Consider the following 15,380-nt stretch of genomic DNA (forward strand, 5'->3'; position numbering starts at 1 on the left):
TCAGTTAAACATTTCCAATCTTGTCTTTTGAATTATATTGATTTTTAAAATCTAAATATAAACTTAGTGTGTCCATATGTGTGTATGTGTGCAAAATCTTTTCACTGCTGGTCTTTTTAAATTGAGACGCCAAGATAATTAAAGAAAAAAAGTATATGTGCGTGAGAAATTTTTCTAATTTTAATTTTAAATAATCTCCTATATCTCACTGGCAATTCCTTTTATGAGCACAGATTTTATGCTCTGTGGTTATTTCGTCTCACCGTAAGTATGACAGCAGGCAGATTCAGGAGGTGAACATCAGTTTGGGAACTAGAAACGCTGTAGATAGAGTTTTGCACCATGCAGGCATTTTTGCTTCTACCAAATCAACCAGAACTCTAAGCAAAGATTATTCTTTAAAAAAATTACTTAATGACCCTCTAGAAAAACTTACTAACAAATGCACTAAATAATTAAATGAAAAGCATAACAATTTACAGGCATATGGTGCGGGTGGGAATTTCGTTTGGGAGCTGGAAGAAGCCCTTATGCACGCTGGCTGGGTCAGCATTCTTACACTCTGCTGGAATCAGGGCTGACTCCATATGCCGTTTACACAAGAGCCTGCTCCTATACTTTCGTTATCATTAATTTTACACTATCTCTTTTCTTTACCTCTCCTTTCCTACATTTTCTGCATGCTCTCCTGTGGACTTGGTGTCTCTTGCTTCTTTGCTCAGCTCCTGAAATCTACTGTGAATAATGTATTTCGGGGACACTGCCTGCACCAATTGGTTTTCTTTGCAGAGGTTTCTCCAACACAAAATTCACTATTTGTTTTTATGAAAGCATCCAAATTAAAGTGTGTGTACTTCTTCAAAGCCCAGTCATCTGCACTTTGTCCCTGACCAATAGCCTTTCTGCATGGTGACAAGAGACCATATTCTTCAGGATCTTATAGCAAAAAATCATGAGTAGGTCATTTCTCCTTTCCTACCCTCGAAGGGAAAAATAAGCATCAAAAAAACCTTCTTTCTATAGCACATTCATTTTTTCCACAATAAAGTGGGATATCAGGAATTACAGTTGCTTGGCATAGTTGCTGCCTTGGCCCTTATAAAAATTCACTCCTGAAACATGTATTTGAATATCACCAAGACATTTGACAAAACTTTTCAATTTGACAAAACGTTTCAATTTGACAAAACTTTTCATTTTAACTGGCAAAATGGTGAAACATGGACTCAATGCTCTTTAATGACTTAGCATTTTAATTTATCTATCATTTTCCAGAGCTACTGGATTGATTTTTACCAGGGGTGACATTTACACTTTATGATGGAACTCTGACCAGGGCTGTTTTGTTCAGTATTTTTATTGATTACTTGAATTGGGATACTTACAATCAAGAAAACACAAGAAAAAAAATATCTTAAAGTTTACATTATGAAATGAGTCCACTAAAATAATTTTTGAGATAGACTTACATAAAATATTACAGCTAGTAGGCAATCAGCTATTTCTTCACTTTTGTTGATTTCCAAAATTTTACATTACTTTTATTTTTTTATATCCTCACCCAAGAATATCTTTTTATCAATTTTTAGAGAGAAGGCTAGAGGAAGGGGGGAGAGAGAGAGACAGAGAAACACCAATGTGAAAGAGAAACATCAAGCGGCTGCCTCCCATACACACCCCAACCAGGATCAAACCCACAACCTAGGTATGTGCCCGGACCAGGAATCGAATATGCAACCTTTCAGTGTATGGGATGATGCTCCAACCAACGGGGCTACCTAGCCAGGACAATTTTACATTACTTTTAAAGACCAGTTCTTGCTGTTAACAACTGTTCAGCAATGAACTATGTTACACATGGCATATGTTTTGAGAATCACCTATAGCTCTGAAGTCAGACTGCTTGAATATGTATTCTGGACCCCATTTTCACCAGCTGTGTGACTTTAAGTTATTTAACCTCTCTGTGCCTTGAGTGATAATACTAGTATCTACCTTATATGATTCCTGGGAGAAATAAATAACATAATGAATGCAAATTATTTGAGCAATGCCAACCAGGTGGTATGTGCTCAGTAAGTCCCAGGGATTATTATTATCTTTTCTAAGTAGTTTTGCAAATGGAATATGTTTTCTTCCATATTCAGGGCTTAAATTTTATCTTCAATAAAAGTAATTTAGTAAGAGAAATCCTCAGTTACCTTACACTCATTTTACATTTTTATCTGAATGTTGGTTTATGTATTCACACAGTACTGAAGAATGGGGAGGTTTCCTTAAATGAGACAGCCCACACTCCAGAACTATGAAAAGAAATGAGCAATTCAAGGGAAAATTAGATTAAATCCTTAAATTAAATTCCAGATTAAAAAAAGATCCTAGTAGAAAATGTACCAGTATGGTTTGCTATTAAGATCTAATATTTTCCCAATTGTGTAGTAATGGAAGTTGGGGAGAACATCCCTTAGGCATTCTCATGAAAAGATTTGGATAAACAGCTTAAATAGACAGTGTGTAAGGCCGCCTCAGTAACATCAAAATTACCTCCAACTTAATTCTACTCATTCAAATAAAGACATTACTTTATTTCTAAGTTAATACGAAGTTCCTTTTTAATGTAATAATTGGCAAACAATATTATTTGGCTTGATGTGTAATAATCCTAAATGTACTTCCAGGGTTATTAAATCAGTGAGAATTTCAAGGCCATCGAAAAGAAGATGCAATTATTTTATTTTTCTCATGCTTCCTTCTGTGACTTGAATCTTCAGATTTTATTTACAAAGTGAGTTTTGTATTGTAAAGATAATTAAAAAATCATTATTTTACAATAAAAGACTGTGAAATAGAAGTTAATACAGTAAAATAAAAAAGTAAAGCAGAATAAGATGTTTCATTTCCATCTCATCCGTTTCTTATCCCTCCTACACAGGAGGAGAAAAATGGATATTTACACTGAATATTGGGGAGTTTGACATGTTCTTACCTAAATACATCTTTAGGACATTTTCAGAATTCTTACATAAACATCTCCTATGAACACTTTTCTATGGTTTATTTTTAACCAAATCCATAAACTCTGTGAGAGAGATATTCTGCCTTTCCAGGAAGCGGCCTCACTCAGCACTCAGCTCACAGGAAACAGCTGTACTGCCAAACAGTTTTACCAAAATTCTAAAGAATATTGAGTACAAATATTTTACACAGGTACAAAGTAATAACAGTATTTTAAAACAGGGGTGGGGAACCTCAGGCCTGCGGGCAGTATAAGGCCTGCAAAATCATTGGGTCTGGCCCTGCCAAGGCATTAGGGGTGAGTTAATTAAATGTCTGACCAAATATAGCAGGCTAATTTTTAGGTTGAAATTTTGTATGGCCCGCAAATAATGTTATAAATATCCAAATGGCCCTTGGCAGAAAGAAAATTCCCCACCCCTGTTTTAGAAGCATGAATTCATCTCTCATCCTAAAGAGAACAAAATGAAACCCAACAAGAGTCCTCTAAACTAAAATGGAAATCCTACATGCTGCCCTTTCAAAAAGAAATATATATATTGTATATGCACATACTACCCTTCGTCAAGTCATCTCAGTGTTTCATTTCACATCATATGCCTTAAATATTATGCATTGTCTCTATTCTACCACAGTTCATTCCTCTACGGTACTACAAACTAAATTTTTATCTCTATTTATAATTTTTATCTCTCTGTATATGATTCTCATTATTCTACTATAACTTCTCTCAGGAAAAACAATGCCCCCCACCCCAATTAATGACTTTTTCCTCTTCTCCCTCCTCATTCTATCTGTCCTCTCAGCAGGAAAACATTATGTAGATGCTGCTCCTTCCTTTGGCATCCCCTGCTTCAGGTCTCCCCAACCCTCTGTTGCCTCATTTCCCTTCTCACAACTGCCCTAACACACAGAAAGAATTCTTTATAATTCTTTGTAGGTCACTTGCCAAAGCCACTTGTTCATGCTGCTCTGAGATCAAGTAACCCAGAGGGAGTGTAGTGAACCAGCACTGGTAAAGAATTTGACGTTTGAATCAACTGGGTTTCTACCTTCAATGGGTTCAATATTCTCCACTAAAAGATATATTTTCAAAAGGAAGAAACTAAAATATTGGTGTAAAAAATACTGTGGGGTATTTTTCTCAGCGAAGGGGAATCCTCAAGAGTAATTCTTTCTATTAGGACCAAGTTCATTTTCACACACTCTGACACTGAAACAATGACATAATGCTCAGGACTCTGCTGCTCTTCGCCTCACACCATCTTCGTCCCTGTCTCTCACCTTCTATTACAAGACTTGACTCCCTAACTGTTTCCCTTTCTGCTCGTCGAAGTCCCAGCTTATCCCTCCCCTGTGACCTCCTTGGCAGCAGTCCCTATCCCTTCTGCTGACTCTCTCTCTAACTGAGCCTTAAAGATTCAGGTTATCTATGGCTTCTTCCAGGAAACTTCCTAGACCAGTCCACGTTGGTTCATGCTGCTTTCCAATGCTACGTTAATACCCCCTATGCATTTCTATGGTTGTACTTGCCAGGTTTAATGAAAGCCCTCAGATTCCATGTTGGTTTTTCCCACAGTGCTGTGAGCTCCTGAGGGCAATGGCGGCCTCCTATTTTTTTCCCCCATTGGCCTGAGCATATCTGACATATAAATAGAGAGATAAATATTGAATTTAAAGTTCTTGATGATACTATCCTAAGACTCATCATCAATGAGATTAAGTTTAGTAAATACATAATATATTTTTGGACCTCAAAAATTGTCCACCATAATCTCATTAATTCACTAGAGGCCTCAGCCCAAACTGCCCCCTTTCGCAGTCCAGGAGCCCTCGGCAGATGTCCGACTGACGGCTTAGTCCTGCTCCAGCCATGAGCCCAGCTTCTGGAGCACTGACCACCAGATGGCAGCTCCTACATTGAGCGTCTGCCCCCTGATGGTCAGTGCACGTCATAGCGACCTATCGATCTGCTGTTCGGTGGATTTGCATATTAGCCTTTTATTATATAGGATAGCTCTATGTTTTTACTATTGTTACTAATTACTCAACTTTACAAAATGATATTCTGATGGAGTGGTTTACTGCACACATCATGTCATTTTGTTCGCAGTGTCTCAAAAAAAGATACCATGGGCATGGTCACCCATCCCTTCTCTGAGAGGGTTTGATAAATCTCAGAACAGAGATATTATAAAACATCATTGGCCCAGTCGGTGTGGCTCAGTGATTGAGCATCTACTTATGAGCCAGAAAGTTAAGGTTCGATTCCCAGTCTGGGCACATGCCCGGGCTGCGGGCTCAATTGCCAGTGTAGGGCATGCAGGAGGCAGCCAATTAATGATTCTCTCTCATCATTATGTTTCTATCTCTTTCTCCCTCTCCCTTCCTCTCTGAAATCAATGAAAAAATATTTTTTTAAAAATCATTGGAGGTGGAATGATGGATCCAAATTAATGGCAAGATGACTCTACTCAGCTAGATAATAAATGTTCAACAACATATACTGTTATGTCAACTTAGGTGCCATTAGAAAAAGAAGAGTGATCTTCAAAGTTTAATTTTATTGCTGGGGGGAAAAATCAATGTTTTTTTAAAATCTACTATGGAAAGTTAGGCAAAGTAATTCCATTTATCTCAACGATTTTATTAAGTGAGCTTGTGTATCAGACTACTCTATAAGGATATGTAGCAATATGGATTACATTCAAAAGGTGAGAAATTCATGGACAATCTTCTCCATTACTGAGATCATTACTATGAAAGGTATTTGGCAACTTACTAAAAATTTTATTGGGGCTCATTTTCAAAAAGCCTTAGTCACTTTACCAACTGAAAATATAATTAACAATGTCAAAGAGATCAGATAAAATAAATATGTATTATAGTCGTAAGATTAAATTTCACCTTTTAATATCTCCTTTTTTCCTTACCTATGTCCTATAAAAGTTGTTTACTCAGGCAACAAAAAAAAAGACCAATTTGGTCAATGCAGGAATCAGAGTGTGAATATTTTTAAACAAAAACAACAAAAAATGTGTTGGTGCCTTAGTCGTTTAAGCAATTGCTTCAAATATCTCTTTTTCTATTTGCTGAGACATTTGAATGAACCTTGTGTATCTCAAATTGAAGTTGCGGGTCATTTGTATCCAGTCCACTGCAGAATCTGAACAGGGATCAGGAGACAGAAAGAACTGAGAATATTTCATTACCAGGAAGGAAGAAGATTTGATAGAGTACTATAATCAGCATGAATCAAAGAAAAGTTGGTTTCTTGCTTAGGATGGAGGCTTATATTTATAATTGCTGGGTTGAGTGGTTTTCTCCAACTCAATCGTTTAAAGGTTGCTGTTTTATCATATTTTCCTAATCACTTAAAGATGGTTATCTTGTCATAAATCATGTTTACTTAGGACCAGTAACATATGTATGGCCTTATAAGGATTTCTCTTTTGAGCCACATAAATACATTATTTTGTAGTAATGAGCATTAGATCATGACTTTATACTTTTCACTTTCTATAAAAGAAGACAGACCTTAGTGGAAAAGGAAAAGGCATAAAATTCAGAGTGACTGCATTCATTGTAATTTGAACATGTTCATTAAATATAATCATGGCATAATTTGTTTCTTAATGAAGTAATAGAGGAATATGTGCTGATAAAAGAAGATTGGGTGAGATGAGAGAAGGAATATTATCTGGGTCTTATCCTCATAATCAAACAGACAGAACTTCTCTACACATGAGAGAATTGCATCTTTGCAACAGAATCAAGTACAAAATTACCAAAATAATATTCTGACTTTTTGGGGCCACTTATGAAAAATTACTAATTTGTTTAATTTCAGCAAAACAACCACTCTTGAAGTTTGTGTTCCTCTGTTGTAAACAGGTAGAGCAGTACCATATATCTCACCAAACCAACTGGAATGAATCACATACTGCACAGATATTGTTAAAGATGAAAAAGTATTACATCTCCATTAATAACAGAAAAGCTGCATCATCTATAGTTACACAAGCAAGCTTTAGCACAATTATATGGGTAATGAATTTCCTTTTATTTGGTTAAAAACAAAACAAAAATCTATAATTGTATATAGAAGGACATTTTCTTTTTAATTGTATAGAAGTCCTTATGAAACATGATTTAGTCTGCTTTTTATAAAACCTTATGGTAGCCCAGCTGGTGTGTCTCAGTGGTTTGAACGTCCACCTATGAACCAGGAAGTCTTGGTTAGATTCCCTGGTCAGCTTCCAGGTTCAATTCCCAGGGGCGGGGGTGTGCAAGAAGCAGCCAATAGATGATTCTCTCTCATCATTAATGTTTCTATCTCTCCCTCTGTCTGAAATCAATAAAAATATATTTAAAAATAAAATTAAAAACCTTACAGTAGAAAAGGATTTACTGAAAAGATGTTTAAAAAAAAAACACAGAAAATTTCAAAACATAAAAATCATTCTAAAATATCAGTATCCAGATACTGTTACTGTTGCCAGAAATATGTATACACATTGCTAAGTACTTTTTTAAAATGGCATCATATTAAAACACTGCAACAAATAACTTGCAGTTAACTTTTTTCCACTTAATATTATAAAATGCCCTTAATTTTAAAATCAATACCAATAGGTCCATCTGCTTCTTTTTTTCAAATTGCTAGTGATAACCATAGTAATTTGTTTAACTACTGTCCTCTTGATGGAATTTTTAGATGAGTCCAATATATTGCTACCACTAACAATGTTATAATAGATATCTTTCTATATGCTCACATTGTATGTGCATTTTAAATTTTGAGAAACTGTCAAATCAGCAACATGTATGAGATTAGTTTTTCTCCACATTTTGTCATCACTGGGAATCTTAAACTATTTTAACCTTTGCAAATTTGGTAAGCAAAATCAATGTCATGGTTTTCATCTACACTTATTATTAAGCACATCAAATTATCTTTTAAGATAATGTTAGGATTCCTCTGTCAAATTTTCTATTGGTCTGGTCATCATTTTGCTTATTTTTAAAGTACTCTAGATTTATATATTATACTAGAGGCCCAGTGTATGAGATTCGTGCACTGGGGGGAAGAAGGAGGTCCCTCAGCCTGGCCTGCGCCCTCTCGCAGTCCAGGACCCCTCACGGGATGTCCGCCTGCCGGCTTGATCCCCAGAGGGATCGGGCCTAAGCTGGCAGGCAGGCATCCCTCTCACAGTCCAGGGCTCTCACAGTCTGGGACCCCACACTCCTTACCACCTGCCTGCAGCAGAGGCTGGAGAGGCTCCCACCACCACCACTGCGCTCACCAGCCGTGAGCCCAGCTTCTGGCTGAGCAGCCCTCCCCTTATGGGAGTGCACTGACCACCAGGGGGCAGCTCCTGCGTTGACCATCTGCCCCCTAGTGGTCAGTGCACATCATAGCGACCGGTTGTTCTACCATTCGGTTGATTTGCATATTAGGCTTTTATTATATAGGATATCATTTATGGAATGTATGAAATCCTCTGAGGAAAAGTACTGTTATAGACTAAAAGGATATATCCCTGTAAAAATCATATATTGAAGCCCTAACTCTTAGTATGACGGCAGTTGGAGTAAAGAAGTAATTAAGGTTAAATGAGGTATTAAGGGTGGGGTCCTGATTCAACACCATCAATTCCTTGTAAGAAGAGACACCAGATAGCTCACTCAATCAATCTTTGTTCACAGGCACCAAGGTAAGGCCATCTGAGGACATAGCAAGAAGGAAGCTGTCTTAAGAAGAGAGCCCTCACTGAAGACCAAATTGGCTAGAACACTGGTGTTGGACTTCTAGTCTCCAGAACTGTGAGAAAATAAGTTTTTATATTCTAAGGCATCTAGTGCATCATATTTTGACCAGTATTTGGTATTTTGATCACTTCAGACCACTGAGATCATTTTTGGATCACAATTCAATCAAAATTGGTGAGTATATTAGCTTTCTGTGTTGCATAATACCACAAACTTACCAGTTTAAAACTACAATCATGGCCCTGGCCAAGTGGCTCAGTTGTTTGGAGTATTGGAGTATCATCCCCTACACCAAAAGGCTGCTGGTTCAATTCCCAGTCAGGGTAAGTATGGGAGGCAACCGATCAATGTTTCTCCCTCACATCAATGTCTGTCTGTCTCTCTCTCTCTCTCTCTCTCTCTCTCTCGCTATTTTCTTTCTTCCTTTCTGTCTCTCTAAAATCCATATATATAAAAGCCTAATATGCAAATTGTCCTCAAGAGAGTTCGACTGGGAGACCTATCGCTTGCTATGATGTGCGCTGACCACCAGGGGGTGTCACAGAACGAAGGAAGGCCTCAGCCAGCAGCTGGCAGCTGGGGAAGGGAGGCTCCAGCCAGCAGCCAGGGAAGGGAGACCCCGGCCAGCAGAAAGAAAGCCCTGATCGGCCCTGATCGCCGGCCAGGCCTAGGGACCCTACCCATGCTTGAATTTTGTGCACTAGGCCTCTAGTCCTATATAATAAAAGCCTAATATGCTAAGTGTCCAACCGTTCATTCCACCATTTGACCAGTTGCTATGACACGCAGTGACCACAAGGGGGAAGATGCTCCAACAGGTAGGTTAGCTTGCTTCTGGGGTCCAGCTGATCAGGACTGGGCAAGACAGGCCAGACATGCCCTGGAGCCCTCCCACTGTCCCTCCCTGGCCTCTAAAATATTTCTTCTAATTAGTTTCCTTTCAATGTGCTCAAATCGTGCACTGGGAAGTGACCAAATGACTGGAATAACTGGAACAACTGGTTGACCAGTTGCTATGACATGCACTGTCCACCAGGGACCAGACACTTAATGCAGGAGCTGCCCCCTGGTGGTCAGTGAGCTCCCACAGCCAACGTCCCAAGGCCAGCCCACCTCCCGTGATCCCTCCCCCCAGCCAGCCGGCCCCGATGGTCCCAATTGGTGCAGCTGGCCAACCTCCCACAGTCCTTCCCCCGGCTAGCCAACTTCCCACAACCCCTCCCCCTGACCAGCTGACCCCGATGGCCCTGATTGGGCTGGCAGGCCAACTTCCCACAGCCCCTCCCCCTGACCAGCTGACCCCGATGGCCCTGATTGGGCTGGCAGGCCAACTTCCCACAGCCCCTCCCCCCAGCCGGCCAACCTCTTGTGGCCCCTCCCCCTTGCTTATCCCCCTGGATGACCAGCCCCGATGGCTCCCATTGGGCCAGTCGGCCAATCTCCCATGGCCCCTCCCCCCTGCTGGCTGGCCCTGATTGCCCCTATCGGAACTTCCTATAGCCCCTTCCCTGGCCGGCCAACCTCCCATGGCCCCTCCCTGCGGCAGGCCAACCTCCTGCGGCCCTAATCGCCCTGATCGCTGGCCAGGCCAAGGGACCCCACCTGTGCACGAATTCGTGCACCAGGCCTCTAGTCAATAATAAAAAAACATATCCTCAAGTGATGATTAGAGAAAAATAAATACAATTATGTATTATCGCATAGTTTCTATAGGTCAGAAGTTCAGTCACAGCCTATCTGGGTTCTCTGCTTCAGGATCTCACCAGGTTAAAATCCAGGTGGCATCCAGGACTATGGAAATAAATATGCTTGCAAACACTCTTAGGATGCTGTCATAATTCACTTCCTTACAGTTATAATATTGAAGGTTTTTTTCTTTCTGTCAACTGAGGGTCATTCTCAGCCACTCATGGTTCCTTGTTACATGGCCCTTTCTATAGGACCTCTCACAATATGGCAGCTTAATTCTTCAAAACAGTGATAGAAATAGTTTCTCATATCAGGGAGAGCCCAGTCTCTCCTTTAAGGATCTTCATTTGATTAAGCCAGACCCACCCAAGAACATCTCCCTTCTGATTAACTCAAAATCAACTAATTTGACACTGGGCCTCATATGTATAAATCAGAGAATATCTGGGTCTCCCCTGCCCCTTTTGATCAGTGGAAATCCTTGACAGTACACCCTGGAGTAGTAGAGAACCTTCTCCAATATCTGTACAGACATTAAGTGCTTCATTCCTGCTTCCTCTCTATCTGAAGGCTCCACTGAGCTTTTCTGGATTCTATCTCCTTTCACATCACCCTCTGCAAGTCTCTCTTCACACAACATTCTGAGATTACTAAACACAATGGTGATTTTAAAGAGAGAGAACGTTTTCAAGGTGGAGATAAAGGGTGTGCATACATGGCAGAAATTTACAGTTTTATTTTAAACATGAAGACCCTCTTAAAATGTTTGGTAGCTTCTTTTCATCTCACCTCCCTCTCCCACTAGCCTTCACACAACATAATTTCACAGGGTCTCTTTTCTCCATGTCTCTTCTCTCATTTACATCTTTCACCCATTTCAAATGAGAAAGAAAAAGATAAAAGCATCAGAAAGTTATCTGATTTCCTCATACTGAATAGCTCTTAATGGTGATTGGGTGTTGTGGACACTCATGTTCTGGTGATTTCACCTCCCAGCTCACATTGTCTATCAATATATTTCCCTTAAAATATTTCCTTCCCTAAATGGAAACCTCATGCTTGTTGTCAAGATAATAAAAGCTACATATTGTGACATATTTATACTCTTCCTATACCAGAGCTCTGGGAGGATGCTTATGCAGTTTGTCTTATTCATCTTAGAAACACCCAGCTTCAGCCTTGTACCAAACAAGCCTTCCATATTTATGTGCTGTTGCATTGATCACACAAAAAGATATATTGAAACTTAGCACGTTCACATAGTAAATACTATATGAGTGTACCCTGGGTTCCTTGTTAATTTTCAGGAACTTATATTTCTGTCAATGTGTGTAGGACTTCAGGAACATGGAACTTAAAGTAGCATAAAATACAGCACACCACACTACCATCTCAGTATACCACATTGTATATGACATGTCATGTCTCAGAATGCACTATCTACACACCATATATACAATTCCTATTGTATTACATGGTACCTGAACACCACAATCCCACAGCATGTACATGCACACACACCACCTCTATTACACTAGCATACCACAGAGCACAACACACACTACACACCCCACCCTCCACATCTACCATCCCCAACAGACCACATTACAGTAACCACACAACACACCATGCCACTTCCAACACAACATCCCCTCACTTACCATCACAAATTACCACACCAGTCCATCCCACACCAAACATGAAAGTATAAATTATTTGAATGCTGTGCATTTGGTGTTATCTCAATCCTGAATGAAATGCTAAGATTCAAGGATAGCTCATCTACTACTGTTTTATACCATTAGAATATTGACCAACATAAAAATTATTGTGCACTTCAGGGAGAGATATCTACATCCATACTGGAGTTATGAACGTAAACCAGATATTTATCTTTCTCCAACTGGCTTATTTCGCTTAGCATAATGCTCTCCAGTACCATCCATGCTGTTGCAAATGGTCAAAGTTCCTTCTTTTTTATAGTGGCATAGTATTCCATTGTGTAGATGTACCACAGTTTTTTAATCCACTCATCTACTGATGGGCACTTAGACTGTTTCCAAATCTTAGCTATTGTAAATTGTGCTGCTATGTACATAGGAGTGCATATATCCTTTCTGATTGGTGTTTCTGGTTTCTTGGGATATAGTCCTAGAAGTGGGATCACTGGGTCAAAGGGAAGAAAGATAAATGTCACATGATCTCACTCATATGTGGGATATAATGATCAACATAATTTGATGAACAAAAATAGATCCAGAGACAAATGGTAGGGGAGGCAGGGGGGTGTTAGAGAGCAACCAAAGGACTTGTATGCATGCATATTAGCATAACCAATGGACACAGACACTGGGGCAGTGGGGGCTTGCCCAGGATGGGAATGGCCGGGGGGGTGAGGGGGGAGGGTCAATTGGGGAAAAAGGAGACATATGTAAAACTTTAGACAATAAAAAGAAAGAAAGGGAGGAAGGAAGGGAGTGAGAAAACTGGGATGTGAGAGGGAAAAATAAAGTTGAATCCTGATAATTTGTGGGTGATCAGGCTTTTAGGATAATGTACTGGTTTGTCTGCCAATTACTCTTCTCAGACCAATAGTATTTATCACAATATACTGTAAATATTTCTTTGCTTGTCTTGGTTTCCAACATACTTGATGAGGTCATGATCAAATCTTTTGTTTCTGTTCACTCAGAATTTTTCCCAGCACCTGGCACACAGTAGGCATTCGAGTGATTTTTATTGAATCATGGCTTTGAAGACGGGGATTAACTTGTTATTATAAAAGTTATAAAAACATAACTTCAAAATGCATCTACTCTAAGTCTAAAAAAATAAATAATTTTGTTAGGGGATGTTTCAAGCCCCTGATCCTCATTCACTCTGATCCTCTTTCAAATTTATTGGAAATTTTAGGGCATTCAATTTTAAATGGAGTTGTGTAACAGATTTCAAATTAAATAAAAGTAGATTTTCCTATGATTTAAAAGTGGATAAGTTTCTAATTAATTATGCATATAGTTCACTTGGCTTGTCCTTCACAGGGTAGGATTTCTAATGGTGTTTAAAGTTGGGAAAACCATGAACAGTCTTTCTACCATATGCTATCATTTTCTTTAATTACAGTCCTATTTGGTTTCTTAATGAAGTAAAAATAAAATCCAATATATAAATGTTATGACATTTAGGAATATCTAATTCATGTTCTCATCCTGTGATTGATTTTCCTTAATGAAGAATTAGAGTGGATTTAGGCCTATAAAACCAAATATATTCTAAATCCCTCAACATATCAGTTTCCAAATAATTGTATTTTATTTTTATTCCAAACCATTCAAGTATGGTATTTTATAGCTCCTGTGAGGCCATCATCTTAGCAAGGTATCTTCATGAAAATGCAATCAATGTAATTTATCATGCACTTGAATTTGAAAAAGACCAGTTCGAACTGCACATTAACTCTGACGGCAACCACACTGGTTCTTATTTATCGTGAACATACTTTTCTGTCACCTCATTGTGTTCACCTTTATCTTATGAGTTAGCTAATGGAAAATGTTATAAATGAAAATATATTTACTAAATTGTAAGATTTGAAAGTTATATCATCTAATATTAAATAGCAAATTGTAACTATTTTTGTTTGAGCAGTCATATATTAGAATAGAGGTTTGAACTTTTATCTGCTTAAAAACATTTTTTAATTATTTAATAAAGGTTTATTTTTTAAAATGTACAGCCGGTGAGATCTTTTGTTCATGCATCTTCTCCAGCAGCTGGGGCGTCCCCACCTTTGGTGTTTCTGGTGTAAATCACTTGAGGTCTGTGCTTTGAGACGAGTTTAATAAGTCCTTTACTAAGGAGCTCCTGAAGGGCTGCCCTGGCCAAGGAGCCGGAATCTTCAGCCTCTCGGAGACCACAGCTGGGGTGATCAGCTTGTGGTTGGGAACTTCCTTACAGAGCTTGTCATATGTGGCTTTGTCAAACAAGACCAGGTTATTGAACTTGTCCCGAACTTTGCGTTTGGACCACTTCCTCTTTTTGGCCTTGCCCCCGCGACTTGTTCACGGGGTCTTTGTCTTTCTTGGCTGACTTTCCAGCATCTTTCTTCTTCTTGTCGTCCTTGGGCGGCATCGCGGGACTCAGAGAACAGGGATGTGCTGCTGCCTCGCCAAGATGTCGGCCCGAGAGGCACTTAAGAATATTTTCATACAAAATCATAGTTTAAGAATATTTTAATACACAAACAGAAAGTTAGGTAGTTTTGTTTTGTATTGTTACTCTTGATTTAACTTTTCAGAATATCCTTGGGATGGTGAGTAAAAGTGTACTCAGTATGTTTTTCCCTCTCTTTATTATGCCTCCTTAATAGACACATCAGTAGGAGTAGCAGACAGAATTCTACTCCCTATGACCCACACCTTTGTATAGTCCTGTCCTGTTGAGTGTGGAAGGCACTGAAGAATATGACAGAATATGATTAAGTTGTGTTATATGGCACAGTTGACTTTTAAAAAGGGCGATGATCCTCCCTGGGCCTGACCTAATCAGATGAGTTCTAAAAATAGACGAGGCTTTTCCTGGAAAAAGAGATTTAAAAGGTGGGAGGAATTCAACTTGAGAGTCTCTGTTGCTGGCTTTGAAGATGAAGGAAGACACATAGACAATTTCTCAAAATGTATCACAGCCTAAATGAAAGGGCTAAACTGCAAACATTTTTAAATAGTCCAAAGGAGAAAATACCTATAACCTGGGTTATACAAAATCTTCTCAAATACAACACCAAAATCAACATCCATAAATAAATAAAAAATAGAAAAATTGAAGTTTATCAAAATTAAAAACATGTGTGTTTTAAAAGACATTAAGAAAACTTAAAGGCAATCATCAAACGGGTAGAAACTATT

At 38.9% G+C, this 15,380-nt stretch overlaps 1 pseudogene; it reads right to left on the minus strand.

The window, feature by feature from the left end:
* Window positions 1–14,185: 14,185 nt before the first annotated feature.
* Window positions 14,186–14,643, minus strand: LOC103284384 (40S ribosomal protein S25-like; annotated as a pseudogene).
* Between the last annotated feature and the right edge of the window lie 737 nt (window positions 14,644–15,380).

Source organism: Eptesicus fuscus, chromosome 21 (genome assembly GCF_027574615.1).
Source record: "Eptesicus fuscus isolate TK198812 chromosome 21, DD_ASM_mEF_20220401, whole genome shotgun sequence".
NCBI lineage: Eukaryota > Metazoa > Chordata > Mammalia > Chiroptera > Vespertilionidae > Eptesicus > Eptesicus fuscus.